The 24,375-nt window shown below is 37.3% G+C and overlaps 1 protein-coding gene across 2 annotated transcripts in view; it reads right to left on the bottom strand.

The window, feature by feature from the left end:
* LOC126946324 (cytochrome c oxidase subunit 7B, mitochondrial) overlaps positions 1-24,375 on the bottom strand; it is a 1,159,743-nt gene that overhangs the window by 1,103,740 nt on the left and 31,628 nt on the right. The window contains exon 1 of one of the 2 annotated variants that reach the window (XM_050776466.1): positions 7,075-7,078. The exons of the other annotated variant lie outside the window; for it this stretch is intronic. The gene's annotated coding sequence lies outside the window, so the exon portion shown is untranslated. Of the gene's footprint in view, positions 1-7,074; positions 7,079-24,375 lie in introns of those variants that run through there. 2 annotated transcript variants of the gene reach the window in all.

Here is a 24,375-nt window from a genome sequence, read left to right as displayed (position 1 = left end):
AAAGAAGAGAGAAGTTTAGACAAAAAGGAGTGAAAAGAAACTAACAAAGCCTCCAAGAAATATGGGACTAAGTGAAAAGACCAAATCTACGTCTGATTGGTGTACTGGAAAGTGACAGGGAGAATGGAACCAAGTTGGAAAACACTCTGCAGGGTATTATCCAGGAGAAATTCCCCAACGTAGCAAGGAAGGCCAATATTCAAATTCAGGAAATACAGAGAACGCCACAAAGATACTCCTTGAGAAGAGCAACCAGAAGACACACAATTGTCAGATTCACCAAAGGTGAAATGAAGGAAAAAATGTTAAGGCAGCCAGAGAGAAAGGTCGGGTTACCCACAAAGGGAAGCCCATCAGACTAACAGTGAATCTCTCGGCAGAAATTCTACAAGCCAGAAGAGTGGGGGCCAATATTCAACATTTTTAAAGAAAAGAATTTTCAACCCAGAATTTCATATCCAGCCAAACTAAGTTTCAGAAGTGAAGGAGAAATAAAATCCTCTACAGACAAACAAATGCTGAGAGATTTTGTCACCACCAGGCCTACCCTACAAGAGCTCCTGAAGGAAGCACTAAACGTAGAAAGGAACAACCAGTACCAGCCATTGCAAAAACATGCCAAAATGAAAAGATCATTGATGCTAGTAAGAAATTGCATCAACTAACAAACAAAATAACCAGCTAACATCATAAAGACAGGATCAAATTCACACATAACAATATTAACCTTAAATGTAAATGGGCTAAATGCTCCAATTAATAGACACAGATTGCCAAGTTGGATAAAGAGTCAAGACCCATCAGTGCACTGTATTCAGGAGACCCATCTCACCTGCAGAGACATACATTGGCTCAAAATAAAGGGTTGGAGGAAGATCTACCAAGCAAATGGAAAATAAAAAGGCAGGGATTGCAATCCTAGTCTCTGATAAAACAGACAGACTTTAAGCCAAAAAAGATCAAAAGAGACAAAGAAGGCCGTTACATAAAGGTAAAGGCATCAATTCAACAAGAAGAGCTAACTATACTAAATATATATGCACTCAATACAGGAGCACCCATATTCATAAAGCAAGTCCTTAGGGACTTACAAAGAGACTTAGACTCCCATACGATAATAATGGGAGACTTCAACACCCCGCTGTCAACATCAGACAGATCAACGAGACAGAAAGTTAACAAGGATATCCAGGAATTGAACTCATCTCTGCACCAAGCAGAACTAATAGACATCTACAGAACTCTCCACCTCCAATCAACAGAATATCAACATTCTTCTCAGCACCACATTGCACTTATTCCAAAATTGACCACATAGTTGGAAGTAAAGCACTCCTCAGCAAATGTAAAAGAACAGAAATTATAACAAACTGTATCTCAGACCACAGTGACATCAAACTAGAACTCAGGACTAAGAAACGTGCTCAGAACTGCTCAACTACATGAAAAATGAGCAACCTGCTCCTGATTGACTACTGGGTACACAACGAAATGAAGGCAAAAATGAAGATGTTCTTTGAAACCAATGAGAACAAAGAGACTACATACCAGAATCCCTGGGACACATTTAAAGCAGTGTGTAGAGGGAAATTTATAGCACTAAATGCCCACAAGAGAAAGAAGGAAAGATCCAAAATTGACACCCTAACATGGCAATTAAAACAACTAGAGAAGCAAGAGCAAACACATTCAAAAGCTAGCAGAAGGCAAGAAATAACTAAGATCAGAGCAGAACTGAAGGAGATAGAGACACAAAAAACGCTCCAAAAAATCAATAAATCCAGGAGTTGGTTTTTTGAAAAGATCAACAAAATTGACAGACCACTAGCAAGACTAATAAAGAAGAAAAGAGAGAAGAATCAAATCAACACAATTAAAAATGATAAAGGGGATATCACCACCGACCCCACAGAAATACAAACTACCATCAGAGAATACTAGAAACACCTCTACGCAAATAAACTGGAAAATCTAGAAGAAATGGATAATTTCCTGGACACTTACACTCTTCCAAGACTAAACCAGGAAGAAGTTGAATCCCTGAATAGACCAATAGCAGGCTCTGAAATTGAGGCAATATTTAATAGCCTACCAACCAAAAAAAGTCCAGGACCAGATGGATTCACAGCTAAATTCTACCAGAGGTACAAGGAGGAGTTGGTACCATTCCTTCTGAAACTATTCCAATCAATAGAAAAAGAGGGAATCCTCCCTAACTCATTTTATGAGGCCAACATCATCCTGATACCAAAGCCTGGCAGAGACGCAACAAAAAAAGAGAATTTTAGACCAATATCCCTGATGAACATCGATGCAAAAATCCTCAATAAAATACTGGCAAACCGGATTCCGCAACACATCAAAAAGCTTATCCACCATGATCAAGTGGGCTTCATCCCTGGGATGCAAGGCTGGTTCAACATTCGCAAATCAATAAACATAATCCAGCATATCAACAGAACCAAAGACAAGAACCACATGATTATCTCAATAGACGCAGAAAAGGCTTTTGACAAAATTCAACAGCCCTTCATGCTAAAAACGCTCAATAAATTTGGTATTGATGGAACGTACCTCAAAATCATAAGAGCTATTTATGACAAACCCACAGCTAATATCATACTGAATGGGCAAAAACTGGAAAAATTCCCTTTGAAAACTGGCACAAGACAGGGATGCCCTCTCTCACCACTCCTATTCAACATAGTGTTGGAAGTTCTGGCTAGGGCAATTAGGCAAGAGAAAGAAATCAAGGGTATTCAGTTAGGAAAAGAAGAAGTCAAATTGTCCCTGTTTGCAGATGACATGATTGTATATTTAGAAAACCCCATTGTCTCAGCCCAAAATCTCCTTAAGCTGATAAGAAACTTCAGCAAAGTCTCAGGATACAAAATTAATGTGCAAAAATCACAAGCATTCTTATACACCAGTAACAGACAAACAGAGAGCCAAATCAGGAATGAACTTCCATTCACAATTGCTTCAAAGACAATAAAATACCTAGGAATCCAACTTACAAGGGATGTAAAGGACCTCTTCAAGGAGAACTACAAACCACTGCTCAGTGAAATAAAAGAGGACACAAACAAATGGAAGAACATACCATGCTCATGGATAGGAAGAATCAATATCGTGAAAATGGCCACACTGCCCAAGGTAATTTATAGATTCAATGCCATCCCCATCAAGCTACCAATGAGTTTCTTCACAGAATTGGAAAAGCTGCTTTAAAGTTCATATGGAACCAAAAAAGAGCCCGCATCTCCAAGACAATCCTAAGTCAAAAGAACAAAGCTGGAGGTATCACGCTACCTGACTTCAAACTATACTACAAGGCTACAGTAACCAAAACAGCATGGTACTGGTACCAAAACAGAGATATAGACCAATGGAACAGAACAGAGTCCTCAGAAATAATACCACACATCTACAGCCATCTGATCTTTGACAAACCTGAGAGAAACAAGAAATGGGGAAAGGATTCCCTATTTAATAAATGGTTCTGGGAAAATTGGCTAGCCATAAGTAGAAGGCTGAAACTGGATCCTTTCCTTACTCCTTATACGAAAATTAATTCAAGATGGATTAGAGACTTAAATGTTAGACCTAATACCATAACAATCCTGGAGGAAAACCTAGGTAGTACCATTCAGGACATAGGCATGGGCAAAGACTTCATGTCTAAAACACCAAAAGCAACAGCAGCAAAAGCCAAAATTGACAAATGGGATCTAATTAAACTAAAGAGCTTCTGCACAGCAAAAGAAACTACCATCAGAGTGAACAGGCAACCTACAGAATGGGAGAACATTTTTGCAATCTACTCCTCTGACAAAGGGCTCATATCCAGAAACTACAAAGAACTCAAACAAATTTACAAGAAAAAAACAAACAACCCCATCAAAAAGTGGGCAAAGGATATGAACAGACATTTCTCAAAAGAAGACATTCATACAGCCAACAGACACATGAAAAAATGCTCATCATCACTGGCCATCAGAGAAATGCAAATCAAAACCACAATGAGATACCATCTCACACCAGTTAGAATGGCAATCATTCAAAAGTCAGGAAACAACAGGTGCTGGAGAGGATGTGGAGAAATAAGAACACTTTTACACTGTTGGTGGGATTGTAAACTAGTTCAACCATTATGGAAAACAGTATGGCGATTCCTCAAGGATCTAGAACTAGATGTACCATATGACCCAGCCATCCCATTACTGGGTATATACCCAAAGGATTATAAATCATGCTGCTATAAAGACACATGCACACGTATGTTTATTGCGGCACTATTCACAATAACAAAGACTTGGAATCAACCCAAATGTCCATCAGTGACAGATTGGATTAAGAAAATGTGGCACATATACACCATGGAATACTATGCAGCCATAAAAAAGGATGAGTTTGTGTCCTTTGTAGGGACATGGATGCAGCTGGAAACCATCATTCTTAGCAAACTATCACAAGAACAGAAAACCAAACACCACATGTTCTCACTCATAGGTGGGAACTGAACAATGAGATCACTTGGACTCAGGAAGGGGAACATCACACACCGGGGCCTATCATGGGGAGGGGGGAGGGGGGAGGGATTGCACTGGGACTTATACCTGATGTAAATGACGAGTTGATGGGTGCAGCACAGCAACATGGCACAAGTATACATATGTAACAAACCTGCACGTTATGCACATGTACCCTACAACTTAAAGTATAATAATAATAAATAAATTAAAAAAAATAAAAATTAAAATTAAAAAAAAAAAGAATCAAGATCTCTGGGGGAATTTGCAGAACTCTGAGTTGTGAAATTGTATTTCCTGGAGTGCTAGGGTTTCAGCAAAAGTGTCACAGAAAACTCTTCATTTAAATAGTGTGTCTTTTTTTAATGTATTGAAAATGTACATGTAATTTTGTTTGAAGAATAAAGCAATACCAAAACCGGTAGCCTGGAGTACGATCTAGTTTTTTCTGCTTGATTTTGTATGTTTACAGGGTCATAATACATGGGAAGTTCAATTTGGTTTATGGGATTAGAACTGGAGCATTCATCTGCTTCACTTGCTACTTTCCCCATAATTAGATTAAATCAGGAAGTCCCTAGGTTCATTCACCTTTTGCAATACACTCTACATTTTGGGGTACTCTGGAAGTAAAAGATGGGTTCCAATTATGACGTTAGATGGGTCCCAATTATGATGTTAGTGCTTCCCATAGCACCACAGGGAATTCAAAGCTCACTTCCCTATGTGCTTCGATTTCTCACCTGGGGTTGTGACAAGTCATAAAAGGTATAATAAAGAGGAAAGGCCTGAGTGTTTTAAGCAGTGGAATGACATGATGAAGATTATATTTTTATGTAATTAAATATTTTTAAATATTACCTGCATAAATGAAACATTTAATAATAATGCTTCAATTCTGAAAAAAATTAAATAATGAGGGATAGCCCTACCAAATGTTGAGATATAAATCCATGGTAATTAATATAAGTGCAGAAATAGTCTGACAGAACACTGGGACAGAGTGTATTAGCTCGTTTTCACACTGTTATACAGATACTACCTGAGACTGGGTAATTTTCAAATCAGGTAGTTTTATTTGACTCACAGTACTGTATGGCTGTGGAGGCCTCAGGAAACTTACAATTATTACCGAAGGCTAAGCAGAAGCATGTACCTTCTTCACAAGGTGGCAGGAGGGGAGGTGAGCTAAAGGGAAGTGCCACACTTTAAAACCATCAGACCTCATGAGAACTCCCTTGCTATCATGAGAACAGCATGGGGAAAACTGCTCCCATAGATACAATTACCTTCCACTAGTACCTCCCTTGACACATGGGGATTACAATTCAAAATGAGATTTGGGTGGAGACACAAGAGCCAAACCATATAACAGGTTTAAAACAGGTCTAAGCTTATGTAATTTAATATATAACACAGGAAATATTTTAAATTATTAGGTAAAGGATAGACTAACAATTTATTGATATTGAAACAATGAGCTGGCCACTGGAAATAAGTTAATTTATCAAATAGTTAAATATTTTAAATGTACAAAACAAAATTCCAGAGGTATTAAAAATAAATATTGAGAAGGATTTTAAAAATCATGGTTTGGGGAAAGGTTTTCTTCTAAATATGGCATAAAAGCCACAAACTGTAATAAAAATGATTGACAGGTTTGACTATATAAATATTGTAAAACTTCTTAAAAGCACATAATGAATAACAATAATTACAAAATATAATAAACAAGAATAAAATCCATATAAAATACTGAAAATTGTAACATACACAACAAACAATGGTGAATATATCTACTATAAAATATATGTTGCTAATTAATTAAATAACTGGTGGATACGCCTGTATCGGTTAGCTTATATTAAATTATACTAGAGTGAAAAAAAGCCTAAAAATACCTGTAGTTTGCAACCACAAATATTTATTTACTTCTCAGGCTACATGTCTCTATCAGATCAGCTGTGGCCCTGCTGTCTATTGTCTTCACTTTAAAACTCTAGCTGAAAGAGCAGCCTCTATCTAGGACATTACTAATCTTGTGGCAGAGAAAAGTTGGTGAATTATAAAAGGTTTCTTAAACCTTTCTCCTAAGTGGCATATTTCACGTCCAAATGCATTCCATTGATCATGGTAGTCACATAGCCAAGTCTGATGTCTGTGAGACAAGAGTATAAGCCTGTTCTAGGGAGGAGCCCCACTGAGAAGAATACCAAGTATTTTAAACAATAATACAATCTATATAAACTCTATAGAAAAATATAAAAAGAACACAACTGTCAATACTTTTTTAAAAGCTAAATTTCATCACACAAATTCAAATTAAAACAATTATCACCTGTCATATTGAAGTTATGGCAAAAAATGTTTTTTTTAATTTATTTTTTATTATTATTATACTTTAAGTTCTAGGGTACATGTGCATAACGTGCAGGTTTGTTACATATGTATACTTGTGCCATGTTGCTGTGCTGCACCCATCAACTCGTCAGCACCCATCAACTCGTCATTTACATCAGGTATAACTCCCAATGCAATCCCTCCCCCCTCTCTCCTCCCCATGATAGGCCCCGGTGTGTGATGTCCCCCTTCCCGAGTCCAAGTGATCTCATTGTTCAGTTCCCACCTATGAGTGAGAACACGCGGTGTTTGGTTTTCTGTTCTTGTGATAGTTTGCTAAGAATGATGGTTTCCAGCTGCATCCATGTCCCTGTTTAATGTGAGAGAGAATGAAGGGAAATGAACATTGTTATGCACTGGTTTTAGGAGTATAAATTGTTTAAGCATTTTAGGATAATAATTTGGCAGTATCTATAAAAGTTTTAAATACTCAAAGACTATGTGTCAACAATTCTACTTCTCAGACTCTCTCCTACCTACTTGTCTCCTAGAATCTTGTGCTGCTTACTAATAACAGATGTGATGACATTCTAATTTTCATTTCTCTCATGTTATCTGACCCTACTTTGGAATTTTTATTTTTACCAGTTTTTACTTATTCTTGTTCTAAAATTTTTTTGAGATGCACCGTGTTGTGGGGTCCTTTCCTATTTACTCCAGTCACCACTCTAAGGGCCATTTCAATTTGAACCATTTGAGCAATGAGAAACCTTATTTAACCTTATATAATTTCTTGATAGTTTTCTTTGCCTTATTCTTTTCTTCTCTTCTGTCTTGAACTCCCGTAAGTTGGATGTTGTGCATCTTGAATTGTTTTTCAATATCTCATGTATTTATTGTCACAATCTTTCTCTCTGTTCTAGATTTCCTCATATTTATCTTCCAATTTTTCTTTTTTCTTCTCTCTCTCTCTCTTTTTTTTTTTTTTTAATGGAGTCTCACTCTGTCACCCAGGCTGGAGTGCAGTGGCATGATCTGGGCTCACTGCAAACTCCGCCTCCCGGGTTCAAGCAATTCTCCTGCCTCTGCCTCCCAAGCAGCTGGGACTACAGGTGTGTGCCACCACATCAAGCTAATTTTTGTAGTTTTAGTAGAGATGGGATTTCACCATATTTGCCAGGCTGGTCTCGAACTCCTGACTTTGTGATCCACCTGCCTCAGCCTCCCAAAGTGCTGGGATTACAGGAGTGAGCTATCGTGCCCAGCCCCAATTTTTCTTTAATACTAGTGTAAATCATGCTGTTTATTCATTTTTCAACCTATATGCATAGCAAGGAATATTTTATGATGATTTTGGAGCATTACACAACTATAAAAATAAAGATACAGCTGACAGAAGGTTATAGGAGGAAACTGGTGAAGAAAAGTGAAAGAAAACATAGGAATACTGTTAGCTTCTTTTTATTAAGCTAAACAATGTGAATTTGCTGATATCCAACCATTTTTAAACTAAAATTAGGAGTTTCATATTGTTCAACAAAATGCATAATGGGCAGATGAGAGATACTTTTAAATACAGATGGAACAAGATGAACTAAAATAATATAATTAAAACTGAAGAGTGAGTGTGACTTAAATTCTCACCTTTCTTATAAAAGAGTAAATAAATGACATCTAAAGTAAATAAACCAAGAAATTTCAAAATAAGTAAATTACTTAGAGTTAAGGAAGTTACTACCCCAAGAACAGAAGCAGACATATTTAAATGTTGAAGAATAAAGGAGAAAACAGACATTCAGGATAGTTTATTATGAGCCCTTGTGAACAATGGAATTTTATTATTTGTGTGTGTGTTATACAGACACATTGCTTTGATAAAAATAAAGCAAATTTCTCCGTTGGAAGCCAGACACTGTCAGATTGGACAAAGCAAACAAACAAAATATAAACCCCAAAACATAGCTGTTTATAAGAAATATACCTAAAACAAAATGACATAAATTGGAAAAAAAAGTAAGGATGTAAAAGTATATTTGAGGCATATGTAGCAACCTGAATTTTAGACAAAATCGAATTCATGGTAAAATTATTAGACGATAAATGTGGATAAACATGGCTTTTTTTCTCCAAGATGACAGATTAGGGGCTTTGTTGGTGCATCTCATTTACTTGGAAATAGCAAAATTCTGTGTAGAGATTCATATTGTGGACTTTTATCCAAGAAGAAACACAGGAGCTCAACATAAAAACAAAAGAAACTTCAGATACTTTGTAAAACATGGCAGGCAGCGCACCATGTCATGGGTCTGTCAGAAAACTGGGAGTGGGTCCCCGATGCACAAGAAGGGTAGGAAATGTCTCTCTGATATACATTTCCACTGGAGACCCAGGTAATCCAGGCCACAAGGGAGCTCTTTGACCCTACCCAGTACTAGATCGCAGTAGAGAGACTGTGAGAAGGAGTGGCAGTGGGAAGTCTTTTGCACATGCTTCCAGACCCTAGCACAAATAGAGCATGACCATTCCTGATTCTAGCTCACAGTGGGCTGCATGGGAACCTCCCAGCCAGCACAAGCAGCAGTCATTGGTTTGGGGAGTCTCTGGACTGAGATTTGAGATTTAGTCTTGAGTTGGGGAAGAACCCCCAGAATTGGACTTCAGAGGTGAGTGTGGCATGAGTTGGGCAACCCCGTTTCACAGGACTGGACTGAAAGAGGTGTGGTTTGGGAGCCATGGATTTTGTGCTGGGCAAGGAGTTTCATGGCCTGGGGCAGTTCTCTAGTCTGAAGACAGACTGCTTGTAACTTAGTTAACTGTTTTAGCTTTCTGCCAGTGGCAAGACATACTAGGGAGCTCCACCAGATTGATAGCATGGGAATGAGTCAGATTTCACCATTGCCTGCTAGGTTATGGAGCATGAGCTGCCCTTCTTTCCCTGTGTGGGCTCTTTGGCATTGCACCTCTCCTCCCTGGAGCATAGCACCAACAGCCTGAGAACTATCTTCTGACTCCTGTCAGGGCTAGTGCTTGTGCTTCATGTCAGGAAGCCTGAATTTGGGCTTTCTTGGCCCAGCCCCACCTCACAGCTAACCACACAGCCCATTATAGCATCTACACAGCCCATTACAACATCTGTTGACACAATTGCACAGTAATCAGAAAGGAAACAGGCATTCTGTGACCTCTGCTATCATCATTGCCCACACCACACCAGATACTCAGGAAGACTTGAGCCTACTTATCCACCTGGTAAATTACTACTACAACTAACATTTGAGAAAGCCACCACACTAAGTTTATTTACAATCAAGGAAATAGCAGAGAGGCTAGGAAAGTCCCCTGCCACCCCCACCAGGGCTGCTGTCTGTGCCTGACATTGACAGACCTGAGGGCAGGCCAGACCAACCCAGCTCCTCCCAGCTGTGACCCCTTCTGAAGCTGAGTACAAAGGCCAGGCTACTGTGTGTTCTACAGAACAGTCCATTTGCTTGAGGCATTAGAGAGCTTCTTTCTGAAAAAAAAAAAAAAAAAAAGTCAAGCACAAACTCTACTGCTACCACCACAGCTAGCTATTCCAGTGCCACCTAGTTCCATGGGGTCAAGCTGCACAATCTAATACAAAATCTGCTGATGTAAGTGCACAAAGCTTGGAAACAAGAAGAGGTTCTGCAGACCTCTGCCACCTCAGCTTTCCGGGAGGCCATGAGCGTGCTTACTTGTCCAGTATACCACTAGTAAAAATAGCACTTGAGAAATCCACCACATTAGGCAATCTGTAACAAAGGAATTTATACAGAGTCTTTGCCACTGGGATCATTCAGAACTAAAGCCAAACAAGCCCACCCAACATATATTATAGTCATATTTCAAAAGAAAATACTAAAAAGTCCTGACCAAATGAAAGTATATTTAAAAAAAAAGACATTACAATTTCTGCAGATGAGAAGGCATAAGCATAATAATTCTGGAAGTATAAAATAAAAGGGTTGAATGAGAGCCCCAAAGGATCAAAATAGCTCTGTAGCAGTGGATCATAACCAAAATGCAATTTTAAATACCAGAAAATGAATTCAAAATATTGATATTAAAGAAGTTCAATGAAATCCAAGAAAAATATGAAAACAAATACAAAGTGATCAGAAAATTAATTTAGGATGTGAACGAGAAATTTACCAAAAAGATATATATTTAAAAAAACAAAATAGAAATTTTGGAAACAAAAATTTATGTAAAGAATTACAAAATACAGTTGAAATATACAAAATACAGTGGATCATGCAGAAAGAAGAACCTCAGAACTTGAAGGCAGGCCTATTGAATTAATTTAGTCTGACAAAATTATTTTTAAAAAGAGTTTAGTAAATAAAGCCTCCAAAGAGTCAGAGACTACACAGAATATCCAAGTCTGTGAATCATGGGTATTCCTGAAAAGGAGAAAAAAAAAGCAAAATAATTGAAAAAAAACTGTTTAAGAAAAGAACTGAGGAAAACATTCATAATTTAGAAGAAACCTAGACATCCAGATACAAAAGGCTCAACAAACTCCAGGAAAATACATCACAAAAAGGAGGTCACCACGACATATAACCAACAGACTGTCTAGCATCATTGTGGGGAAAAAAAAAAAAAACAGCCTAAATACAGCAAGATAAAAGTGTGTAGTCACCTATAAAAGAAACTCAATCAAACAGTGAACTTATTAGCGGAAACCATAACAGCCAAAAAAGATTTAAATGTTATTAACAAAGGGCTTAGAAAACCCTCCAACCTTATATTTTGTATCTTGCTTAAAAAAAAAAAACTTTATAAATGAAGGAGAAATAAAGTCTTTTACAGACAAGCTAACATATAGGAAATTTGCAACACTAGATTACTCCTATAAGAAACATACAAAAGAGTTCTAAACATGAAAGCAAAAATTCGATATTCTTCATCATAAAAACACACAAACATATAAAACACATAGGTTTTATAAAACAATTACAAAATGAGGAAAATAAAAATATCAAATGGCAACATGACAAAAGTATGCAAAACTACAGAGAGAGAAAAAAGAAACAAATAATCTACAAAGCAACTAGATAAAATTAACATTAAGAAAAAACTTTTACTTATTAATACTAACCTTAAATGTAAATGGATTAAATCTTCCACCTAAAATATATAGATTGGCACAATGGATTAAACATTGCACTATCAATACACTGCTTGCAAGAAACTCACCTAACTGGTAAAGACACTTACAGAGTAAAAATAAAGGGGTGAAGAAAGATATTTTATGCAAACAGAAACAGAGAGAAGCTTAAAATAAGAATAATCAGAAATGAAAATGAGATATTACAGCTAATACCAAGAAATAGAAATGATCATCATAGACTACTATAAACATATCTATACTCACGAACTAGAAAATCTAGAGGAAAGAGATAAATCTCTGAAAATGTACAAATTTCCAAGATTGAACTAAGAAAAAGTGGAAATTTTGAACAGACCAGTAACAGATAGTGATATTTATCCAGTAATAAAATATTTAAAAAAAAAATCCCAGGCAAGACGGATGCACAGCCAAATTATACAAGACATGCAAAGAACTGATGTCAATCATTCTGAAATCATTCCAAAAAATTGGGAAGGATGACATCCTTCCTTACTCATCTATTACAGCACCATGATCTAGATACAAAAGCCAGATGAGCACACAATAAAAAGAAGAAAACTACAGATCAATATTTATGATGAACATAGATGCAAAAATTCTCTACAAAATACTAGCTAACAAAATTCAATAGCACATCAAAAAGATAATACACCATGATCAAGTGGATTTTATTCAAGGAATGCAAGAATGGTTTAACATATGCAAATAAATAAATGTGATTTACCACATAAACAAAATTAATAGCAAGTAATGATAGGGTCATGTCAATAGATATAGACAAATAATTTTATAAAGTTCAACCTTGCTTTATCATAAAAACCCTCAACAAACTAGGCATAGAAGGAACATATCTCAAAATAATAAAAGCCTGGAGACAACATCATATTGAATGGGGAAAAGTTGAAAGCATACCTCTTAAGAACTGAAAAAAAAAAAAAAAAAAAAAACCAATAATGTCAAATTTCCCCACTCCTATTCAATATAGTATTGGAAGCCTTAGACAAAGCAATCAGGCAAAAGACAGAAATAAAATGTATCCAAATATCCAAATTGAAAAGAAGGAAGTAAAATTATTCCTGTTTAACAATGATATAATTGTATACCTAGAATACCCTAAAGACATCACTGAAAGACTCCTAGATTTGCTCACTGAATTCAGCAAAGTTTCAGCAATCAAAATCTGTGTTCAAAAATCAGCAGCATTTCTATGCAACAATAATAATCAATACAAGAACCAAATTAATAAGTTAATACCATTTACAATGGATACAAAAACTAAGATAGCTAGGAATATATTTAACAAAGGAAGTAAAAGATCTCTGCCAAAAACTATAAAACTCCGCTTAAAGAAATTGCAGAAGAAACAAACAAATGGAATACATCCCATGTTCATAGATTGGAAAAAATATATATATCACTAAAGTTACCATACTGCTCAAAGCAATCTACAGTTTCAATAAAATTCCTCTCAGAATACCAACATCATTTTTAACATGATTTGAAAAATGATCCTAAAATTCATAAAGAGCAACAACAACAAAGAGCCTGAATAGCCAAAACAACCCTAAGCAAAAAGAATAAAGCTGAAAGACCACATTACCTGACATCAAATTATACTACAACGTTATAGTAACCAAAACACCATGATACTGGTATAAAAATATATAGATTTAAAAAACAGGATAGATAATGAAGAAATAAAGTGACATACCTACAACCAACTGATGTTTGACAAAGTCAACAAAAACATGCACTGGGAACACCTTATTCAATAATTGGTGCTGGGAAAATTGGATTGCTATGTGCAGAAGACTAACACTGGACTACTATTCCTCACCATATACAAAAATTGACTCAAGATTGATTAAAGACTTAAATATAAGACTTGAAACTGTAATAATACTAAAAAATAACCTGGATAAAGTTCTTCTGGACATTGGCTCAGACAAAACATTCATGACTAAGATCTCAAAAGCACATGCAACAAAAAATAGAAAAATTAGACAATGAAACTAAAAAGCTTTTGCCTAACAAGAGAAATAATCAACAAAGTGAAGAGATAATCTGCAGGATGGGAGAAAATATTTTTAAACTATGCATCCGATGAAGAGCTGGTATCCAAAATCTATGAGGAACTCAAGCAACTCAACAACAACAAAAAGCCCCATTAAAAAGTAGGCAAAAGACACTAACAGACATTTTGAAAAAGACATACAAATGGCCAAGAAGCATATGAAAAAATGCTCCACATTACTAATTTTCAGGGAAATGCAAATTAAAACCACAGTAAGATATCATCTTACACTAGTTATAATGGCTATTACTAAAAAGTCAATATATAACAGATTTTGGCAAGGATATGGAGAAAAGGAGACCCTTATACACTGTTAGTGTGAATTTATATTAGTACAATCTCTTTGGAAAACAGAAAACATATTTCCCAAAGAACTAAAATCACAACTATCATTTGATCCACAAATCCCACTACTTGGTATTTACCCAAAGGAAAATAAATAAAAAAGATAGCTAGATTAATGTGTTTATCACAACACTATTCAAAATATCAAGGACATGGAAAAAACCTAAGTGTCTGTCAACAAAATATTAGATAAAAAATATGATATATATATATATATCATATGTATATATATATATGGCATGGAGCACTACTTAACCATAAAAAAAATGAAATAATCTATTTTGCAGTAACATGAGTAGTACTGGGGACCATTACATTAAGTGAAATAACTCAGAAACAGAAAGTCAACTGCAGCATGATCTTACACATAAGTGGAAGGTAAATAATTTGTACACATGGACATATTGAGTGGAATAATAGACATTGGAAATTTGAGAAGGTGGAAAAATGGGTGTGGGTGAGAAATGATAAATTGCTTAATGGGTACAATGTACACAATCTGGGTGATGATTACACCAAAAGCCCAGACTTTACCACTATGCCATATATCCGTGTAAATAAAAACTATAATTGTATCCCCTAAATCTCTTTTAAAACCAAATAGATATGCTTTATATTGTCTAGAAGGCAGGTATGGTAGTAGTTACCATCTTCTACCCACCCAACAACATGATTTCAAAATAAAAAAAAAAACTGCAAGAATTGTTAGGTGGAACTGGCAAATTTACCATCATAGTGGAGTATTTATTTATTTTTTAAATTATACTTTAAGTTCTGGGATACATGTGCTACATAGGTACACACGTGCTATGGTGGTTTGCTGCACCCATCTGCCCATCATCTACATTAGGTATTTCTCCTAATGCTATCCCTCCCCTAGACCACCACCCCCACACAGACCATGATGTGTGACGTTCCTCTCCATCTGTCCATGTTTTCTCGTTCAACTCCCACTTATGAGTGAGAACATGCGGTGTTTGGTTTTCTGTTACTGTGTTAGTTTGCTGAGAATGATGGTTTCCAACTTCATCCATGTTTCTGCAAAGGACATGAACTCATCCTTTTTTATGACTGCATAACATTCCATGGCGTATATGTGCCTTTTCTTAATCCAGTCTATCATTGAAGGGCATTTGGGTTGGTTCCAATTCTTTGCTATTGTGAATTTTGCTGCAATAAACACACATGTGCATGTGTCTTTATAGTAGAATGATTTATAATCCTTTGGGTATATACCCAGTAATGGGATTGCTGAGTCAAATGGTATTTCTGGTTCTAGATCCTTGAGGAAGTTTTACACTGTCTTCCACAATAGTTGAACTAATTTACACTCTGAACAAAAGCGTTTCTATTTCTCCATAGTAGAGTCTTTAATGCATCTCTTTTAGAAATGGACATATCAAAAGCACACAAAAATAAGACTGTAGGGTATTTGAATAACAACAAACTCTTTTGAGAAGGTAAAGTGTATAAAACATTATATCTAATAGAGAATTAGCCATAAAGAATACATCTTTAATTTTCCTGCTTTCAACAAAACAAAACAAAAGCTTTTCTTGGTCTCAGAGAAAACGAAAGAGTTGCCAGGGTCGTGCAAGCAGTTAACGTACAAACTCCGATTCCTGGTCTAGGTGGCTTCATATGCCCCTCCCTGTTTCCACTCATAGAACAAAGTTGCTGTAGTATTTTCAACTGAAGAGAGAGTGGAAAAAAGGAGAGTGTGAGCTTATATAGCACACTACCTTTCTCTCTTTTCTACTTTAGTTTTGAAAATTGTTATGTGCAATTAAGTGTGAAGTAGGAAAAATTAGATGCATAGGGGTATACGTGGGCAAGGCAAGGACTACTAATTCCCAAGCAAAAGATGCATGGCTTGAAACACATTCAAAATACCACCAATTATAGTAACCCCAAAATTTGTTTTAACATATTTGATGTCACTATCTCTTATTTCTCGGATCACATCCTGATAGTAGTCAGGGATTAGACACTGTAGATATTTCTAGTTAAGGTGAGCAAGGGGAGTTCTTGTTTAGGAAGCCCATCTTAGTATACAGAGCAAAACAATACAAGTAGAGATGGGCAAGAACTCACTATCTCCATTCCAAGGAACTACCCCAAATCAAAATCTGTGTTTTTATGCCTCTTTCTTTCTAACTGTTGTCCTATGTTTTGGAGTCTAGAGTGACTACTCTTACAATGAAATCATGTTCTTCAAATTAGAACTTCATCACTCTTTTCAATGAATACTTGCTATGCAATAGTTCAAATTCACAAGAAATACATTCACATCATCAGAGGAAATTTGAATTTAATTTTTGTTAGCAAAATAAAAATGAGTTGGTAGTTTATGTGAGTATAATTTTACTAATATGCCTTTGAATGGTGGTAAAAATGTTTTTACATTGTTGAATCTTTTTATTTTTTATATACAGTATAACAAGCTTTGACTTTTTATTCACTTATATTGTAGGTTTTATTTTACATTCAGGGGTAAATGTGCAGGTTTGTTATATAGGTAAATTGTATGTCATGGGGGTTTGGTGTACATATTATTTTGCCACACAGGTAGTAAGCATAATACCCGAAAGGTAGATTTTCTTTTTATCCTCACCTTCCTCCCTTCTTCCACCTTCAAGTAGGTCCTAGTTTCTGTTGTTGCCTTCTTTGTGTCCACATGTAATCAATGTTTATTTCCCACTAATAAGTGAAAACGTGGTTTTCTCTTCCTCTATGTTCGCGTAGGATAAAGGCATCCAACTCCAACAATGTTGCTGCAAAGGACATGATCTCATTCTTTATTGTGACTGTGTAGTATTCCATAATGAATATGTACCACATTTTAAAATCCAGTCTACCATTAATGAACATTTAGGTTGATTCCATGACTTCAATATTGTGGATAGTGCTGCAATAAACATACGTGTACTTGTGTCTTAATGGTAAAATGGTTTCTATTCATTTGGATATATACCGTGTAATGGGACTGCTGGGTCAAATGGTAATTTTACCTTGAGTTCTTTGAGAAATTGCTTGCATTAGACTTCTGGTAGAATTTGGCTGTAAATCCATTTGGTCCTGTGCTTTTTGTTGTTGGTAGGCTTTTTATTACTGATTGAATTTTGTAACTCATTATTGGTCTGTTCAAGGATACACTTTTCCTGATTCAGTCTTGGAAGGTTGTATGTGTCCAGAAATGTAACTATTTCTTCTAGCTATTCTAGCTTGTGTGCATAGAGGTGTCTGTAGTAGTCCCTGAGGGTTTTGCTGTGGTTGTTGTTGTATTTTTGGGGGGTCAGTTGTAATATCCCTTTGTCATTTCTAATTGTATTTATTTGGATCTTTTCTCTCATTTTTCTTTATTCATCTAGCTGGTGGACTGTCATCAATTTTTTCAAAGGCCCAACTCCTGGATTTTTAAAAATCTTTTTGTTTATTTATTATTTGCATCTCAATTCTCTTCAGTTCAGTTTCAATTTTGTTTCTTTTCCATCTTCTGCTAGTTTTGTGGTTGGTGTGTCATTGTTACTCTAGGTCCTCTAGTTATGATTTTAGGTTGTTGAGATCTTTCTAGCTTTTTCACGTGTGCATTTATAGCTATAAACTTCTCTCTTAATACTGTTTTAGCTGTATACCAGAGTTCTGGTATTTTGTATATTTGTTCTCATTAGTTTCAAAGAATTTCAGGATTTTATTGTTTACCCAAAAGTCATTCAGAAGCAAGTTGCTTAATTTACATGTAATTTTGTTTTTAAGTGATTCTCTTTTTATTCATTCATGTTTTTATTGCACTGTGGTCTGTGACCATGACTGGTTTAATTTCTTTTTAATTTCCAGAGGATTGTTTTATGTCCAATTGTGTGGTTGATTTTAGAGTATGTGCCATGTGCAGATGAGATGACTATATATTCTCTTACTTGGAGATGGAAAGTTCTGTAGATGTCCATTATGTCCATTTAGTCAAGTGTCCAGTTAAGGTCCTGAATATCTTCTTTAGTTATCTGCCTTGATGATCTAATACTGTCAGTAAGGTGTTGAAAGATGTTGAAGTCTTCATCTATTATTGTGTAGTTATCTAAGTCTCTTCATAGGTGTCTAAAAATTTGCTTTATGAGTCTGGATGCTTTCGTTTGGGTACAAGTATTTTTAGGATAATTAGATCTTGTTGAATTTTGTCTTTTATTATTTGTTGATTATTATTATTTTTTATTATACTTTAAGTTCTGGGATACATGTGCAGAATGTGCAGGTTTGTTACATAGGTATACATGTGTCACGGTGGTTTGCTGCACCCATCAACCCATCATCTACATTAGTTATTTCTCCTAATGCTATCCTTCCCCTAGACCACCACCCCCCAACAAGCGTTTGCATGTGATGTTCTCCTCCCTGTGCCCATGTGTTCTCATTGTTCAGCTCCCACTTATGAAGGAGAACATGCAGTGTTTTGTTTTCTGTTCTTGTGTTAGTTTGCTGAGAATGATGGTTTCCAGCTTCATCCATGTCCCTGTAAAGGACATGAACTCATCACTTTTTATGGCTGCATAGTATTCCATGATGTATATAAGCCACATTTTCTTTATCCAGTCTATCATTGAAGGGCATTTGGCTTGTTTCCAAGTCTTTGCTATTGTGAATAGTGCTGCAATAAACATATGTGTCCATATGTCTTTATAGTAGAATAATTTATAATCCTTTGGGTATATACTCAGTAATGCGATTGCTGGGTCAAATGGTATTTCTGGATCTAGAAAATTGAATAATTGCTACACTGTCTTCCACAGTGGTGGAACTAATTTACACTTCCACCAACAGTGTAAAAGCATTCCTACTTCTCCATATCCTCTCCAGCATCTGTAGTTTTCCAACTTTTTAATGATCACCATTCTAACTGGCATGAGATGGTATCTCATTGTGGTTTTGATTTGCATTTATCTAATGTACAGTGATGATGAGCTTTTTTTCATATGTTTTTTGGCTGCATAAATATCTTCTTTTGAGAAGTGTCTGTTCATATTATTTGCCCACTTTTGGATAGGGTGTTTTTTAGTAAATTTGTTTAAGTTTCTTGTAGATTCTGGATATTATCCCTATGTAAGATGGATAGATTGCAAAATTATACTCTCATTCTGTAGGTTGCCTGTTCAATTTGATGATAGTTTCTTCCTCTGTGCAGAAGCTCTTCAGTTTAATTAGATCCCTTTGTCAATTTTGGCTTTTGTTGCCATTGCTTTTGCTGTTTTAATCATGAAGTCTTTACCCATGCCTATGTCCTGAATGGTATTGCCTAGGTTTTCTTCTTGGGATTTTATGGTTTTAGGTCTTATGTTTAAATCTTTAATCAATCTTGAGTTAATTTTTGTATAAGGTTCAAAAAATGGGTCCAGTTTTAGTTTTCTGCATATGGCTAGCCAGTTTTTCCAACACCGGTTATTAAATAGGAAATCCTTTACCCATTGCTTGTTTTTGTCAGGTTTGTCAAAGATCAGATAGTTGTAGATGTGTGACGTTATTTCTGAGGTCTCTGTTTTGTTCAGTTGGTCTGTACATCTGTTTTGGTACTAGTACCATGCTGTTTTGGTTACTGTAGCCTTGTAGTATAGTTTGAAGTCAGGTAGCATGATGCCTCCAGCTTTGTACCTTTTGCTGAGGATTGCCTTGGCTATACAGGCTCTTTTTTTGTTCCATATGAAATTTAAAATAGTTTTTTTTCTAATTCTGTGAAGAAGGTCAATGGTAGCTTGATGGGGATAGCATTAAATCTATAAATTACTTTGGGCATTATGGCTATTTTCACAATATTGATTCTATCAATGAGCATGGAATGTTCTTCCATTTCTTTGTGTCCTCTCTTGTTTCCTTGAGCAGTAGTTTGTAGTTCTCCTTGAAGAGGTCGTTCGCATCCCTTGTAAGTTGTATACCTAGGTATTTTATTCTCTTTGTAGCAATTGTGAATGGGAGTTCACTCATGATTTGGCCCTTTGTTTTTCTATTATTGGTGTATAGGAATGCTTGTGATTTTTGCACATTGATTTTGTATCCTGAGATTGCTGAAGTTGCTTATCAGCTTAAGGAGATTTTGGGCTGAGACGATGGGGTTTTCTAAATATACAATCATGCCATTTGTAAACAGAGACAATTTGACTTCCTCTCTTCCTATGTGAATACACTTTATTTCTTTGTCTGGCCTGAGTGCCCTGGCCAGAACTTCCAATACTATGTTGAATAGAAGTGATGAGAGAGGGCATGCTTGTTTTGTGCCAGTTTTTCAAGAAAATGCTTCCAGCTTTTTCTCATTCAGTAAGATATTGGCTGTGAGTCTGTCTTAAGTAGCTCTTATTACTTAGAGATATGTTCCGTTAATACCTAGTTTTATTTTGTGATACGTTCCATCAATACTTCCAGGTTTGCCCATTCAGTATGATATTGGCTGTAGGTTTGTCAGAAATAGCTCTTATTATTTTGAGACATGTTCCATCAGTACCTAGTTTATTGAGAGTTTTTAGTGTGAAGGAATGTTGAAGGTGTTTTCTGCATCTATTGAGATAATCATGTGCATTTTGTCATTGGTTTTGTTTATGTAATGGATTACATCTATTGATTTACATATGTTGAAACAGCCTTGCATCCCAGGGATGAAGCCGACTTGATCATGGTGGATAAGCGTTTTGATGTGCTGCTGAATTCAGTTTGCCAGTGTTTTACTGAGAATTTTTGCATCGATGTTCATCAATTTATCCATTTCTTCTAGATTTTCTAGTTTATTTGCCTAATGGTGTTTATAGTGTCCTCTGGTGGTGGTTTGCATTTCTGTGGGATCAGTGGTGATCACTCCTTTTTCAATTTTTATTGTGCCTATTTGATGCTTCTCTCTTTTCTTCTTTATTAGTCTGGCTAACGGTCTATATATTTTGTTAATCTTTTCAAAATCCAGCCCTGGATTCATTGATTTTTTGAAGATTTCTTCATGGTCTCTGTCTTCTTCTGTTCTGCTCTGATCTTAGTTCTTTTTAGTCTTCCGCTAGCTTTTGAATTTGTTTTATCTTGTTTCTCTAGTTCTTTTAATTGTGATATTAGGGTATTGATTTTAGATCTTTCCCACTTTCTCCTGTGGGCTTTTAGTGCTATAATTTTTTCACTGCTTTTGCTGTGTCCCAGATATTCTAGTACACTGCGTGTTTGTTCTCATTGGTTTCAAAGAACTTGTTTATTTATGCCTTAATTTCGTTATTTACCCAGTAGTCATTCAGGAGCAGGTTGTTTGGTTTGCATGTTGTTGTACAGTTTTGAGTGAGTTTCTTAATTCTGAGTTCTAATTTGATTGCACTGTGGTCTGAGAGACTGTTATGATTTCTGTTCTTTTGCATTTGCTGAGGAGTGTTTTACTTTCAATTATGCTTCATGAAGTTCTCATGCTGTGTTTTTCAGCTCTATCATGTCATTTATTTTCTTCTCTAAACTGGTTATTCTAGTTGGAATTCCTCTAATCTTTTTTCAAGGTTCTTAGCCTCCTTGCATTGGGTTAGAACATGCTCCTTTAGCTCAGAGGAGTTGGTTATTACCCACCTCTGAAACCTACTTCTGTCAATTTGTCAAACTCATAATCCATCCAGTTTTGTTCCCTTGCTGGTGAGGAGTTGTGATCCTTTGGAGAAGAAGAGGTATTCTGGTTTTTGGAATTTTCAGCCTCTCTGCTATGGTTTTTCATGTCCTCTTGGATTTATCTACCATTGGTCTTTGATGTTGGAGATCTTCGGAAGTGATTTATGTGTGGATGTCCTTTTTGTTGATGTTAATGCTATTGTTTTCTGTTTGCTAGTTTTCCTTTTAACACTCAGGCCCCTCTGCTGCTGTTGTGCTGCAGTTTGCTGGAGGTCCACTCCAGACCCTGTTTGCTGGGTATCACCAGCAGAGACTGTAGAACAGCAAAGATTGCTGCCTGTCACTTCCTCTGGATGCTTAGTCCCAGAGGGGCACCTGCCAGATGCCAGCTGGTGCTCTTCTGTACGAGGTATCTGTCGACCCCTGCTGGGAGGTGTCTCCCACTCAGGAGGCATGGGAGTCAGGGACCAACTTGAGAAGTCAGTCTGTCCCTTAGCAGAGCTTGAAGGCTGTACTGGGAGATCCACTGCTCTCTTCAGAACCAGCAGGCAAGAACATTTAAGTCTGCTGAAGCTGTGCCCACAGCCACCTCTTCCCACAGGTGCTCTGTCCCAGGGAGATGGGAGTTTTATCTATAAGCCTCTGACTGGGGTTGCTGCCTTTCTTTCAGAGATGCCCTGCTGATAGAGGAGGAATCTGGAGAGGTAGTGTGGCTACAGTGGCTTTGCAGAGCTGTGGTGGGCTCTGCCCTGTTCGACCTTCTGGGTGGCTTTGTTTATATTGTGAGGGGAAAACTGCCTACTCAGTCCTCAGTAATGGCGGATGCCCCTCCCCTCATCAAGCTTGAGCATCCCAGGTCAACTTCAGACTGTTGTGTTAGCAGCAAGGATTTCAAGCCAGTGGATCTTAGCTTGAAGGGCTCCATAGGCATGGGATCCGCTGAGCTAGACTGCTTGGCTCCCTGGCTTCAGCTCCCTTTCCAGGAGAGGGAATGATTTTGTATTACTGGCATTCCTGGTGCCACTGGGTTATATAAAGAAAATCTCCTTCAGCTAGCTAGGTTTCTGCCCAAACAGTCACCCAGTTTTGTGCTTGAAACCCAGGTCCCTGGTCGAGTAGGCACCCAAGGGAATCTCTTGGTCTGTGGCTTGAGAAGACCATGGGAAAACCGTAGCATCTGGGCCAGAATGCACCATTTTTTCAGGGTTCAGTCCCTGATGGCTTCCCTTGGCTAGGGGAAATAATTTTCCGATCCTTTCCTCTTCCCAGGTGAGTGGATACCCCACCCTGCTTCTGCTCGCCCTCCGTGGGCTGCCCCTACTGTCTAACCAGTCCCAATGAGATGATCCAGGTACCTCAGTTGGAAATGCAGAAATCACCTGCCTTCTGCATTGATCTCACTGGGAGCTTCAGACCAGAGCTGCTCTTAGTCAGCTCTTAGTCTTGCCCAGTAATCAAGCCTTTTATTTTTATGTAATGTGTTTCTTTGTCTTCTTTGATCTTCATCATTTTAAAGTCTTTTTTTTTTTCTAAAATAAGAAGGACTGCACCTGCATTTTTCTGTTTTCCACTTGCTTGGAAGATTTTTCTCCATTCCTTTACTTTGAGGCTGTGAGTGTCATTGCACGTAAGATAGATCTCTTGAAAACAGCATACCGGGGGCGGAGCAAGATGGCCGAATAGGAACAGCTCCAGTCTCCAACTCCCAGCGCGAGCGACACAGAAGACCGGTGATTTCTGCATTTTCAACTGAGGTACTGGGTTCATCTCACTGGGGAGTGCCGGACGATCGGTGCTGGTCAGCTGCTGCAGCCCGACCAGCGAGAGCTGAAGCAGGGCGAGGCATTGCCTCACCTGGGAAGCGCAAGGGGGAAGGGAATCCCTTTTCCTAGCCAGGGGAACTGAGACACACAACACCTGGAAAATCGGGTAACTCCCACCCCAATACTGCGCTTTAAGCAAACAGGCACACCAGGAGATCATATCCCACGCCTGGCCGGGAGGGTCCCACACCCACGGAGCCTCCCTCATTGCTAGCGCAGCAGTCTGTGATCTACCGGCAAGGCAGCAGCGACGCTGGGGGAGGGGCGCCCGCCATTGCCGAGGCTTAAGTAGGTAAACATAGCTGCTGGGAAGCTCGAACTGGGTGGAGCTCACAGCAGCTCAAGGAAACCTGCCTGTCTCTGTAGACTCCACCTCTGGGGACAGGGCACAACTATACAACAACAAAAGCAGCAGAAAACTCTGCAGACACAAACGACTCTGTCTGACAGCTTTGAAGAGAGCAGTGGATCTCCCAACACGGAGGTTGAGATCTGAGAAGG

The sequence above is a fragment of the Macaca thibetana genome, chromosome X (genome assembly GCF_024542745.1).
Source record: "Macaca thibetana thibetana isolate TM-01 chromosome X, ASM2454274v1, whole genome shotgun sequence".
Lineage (NCBI taxonomy): Eukaryota > Metazoa > Chordata > Mammalia > Primates > Cercopithecidae > Macaca > Macaca thibetana.
This window is presented reverse-complemented; position numbering and strand designations above follow the sequence as displayed.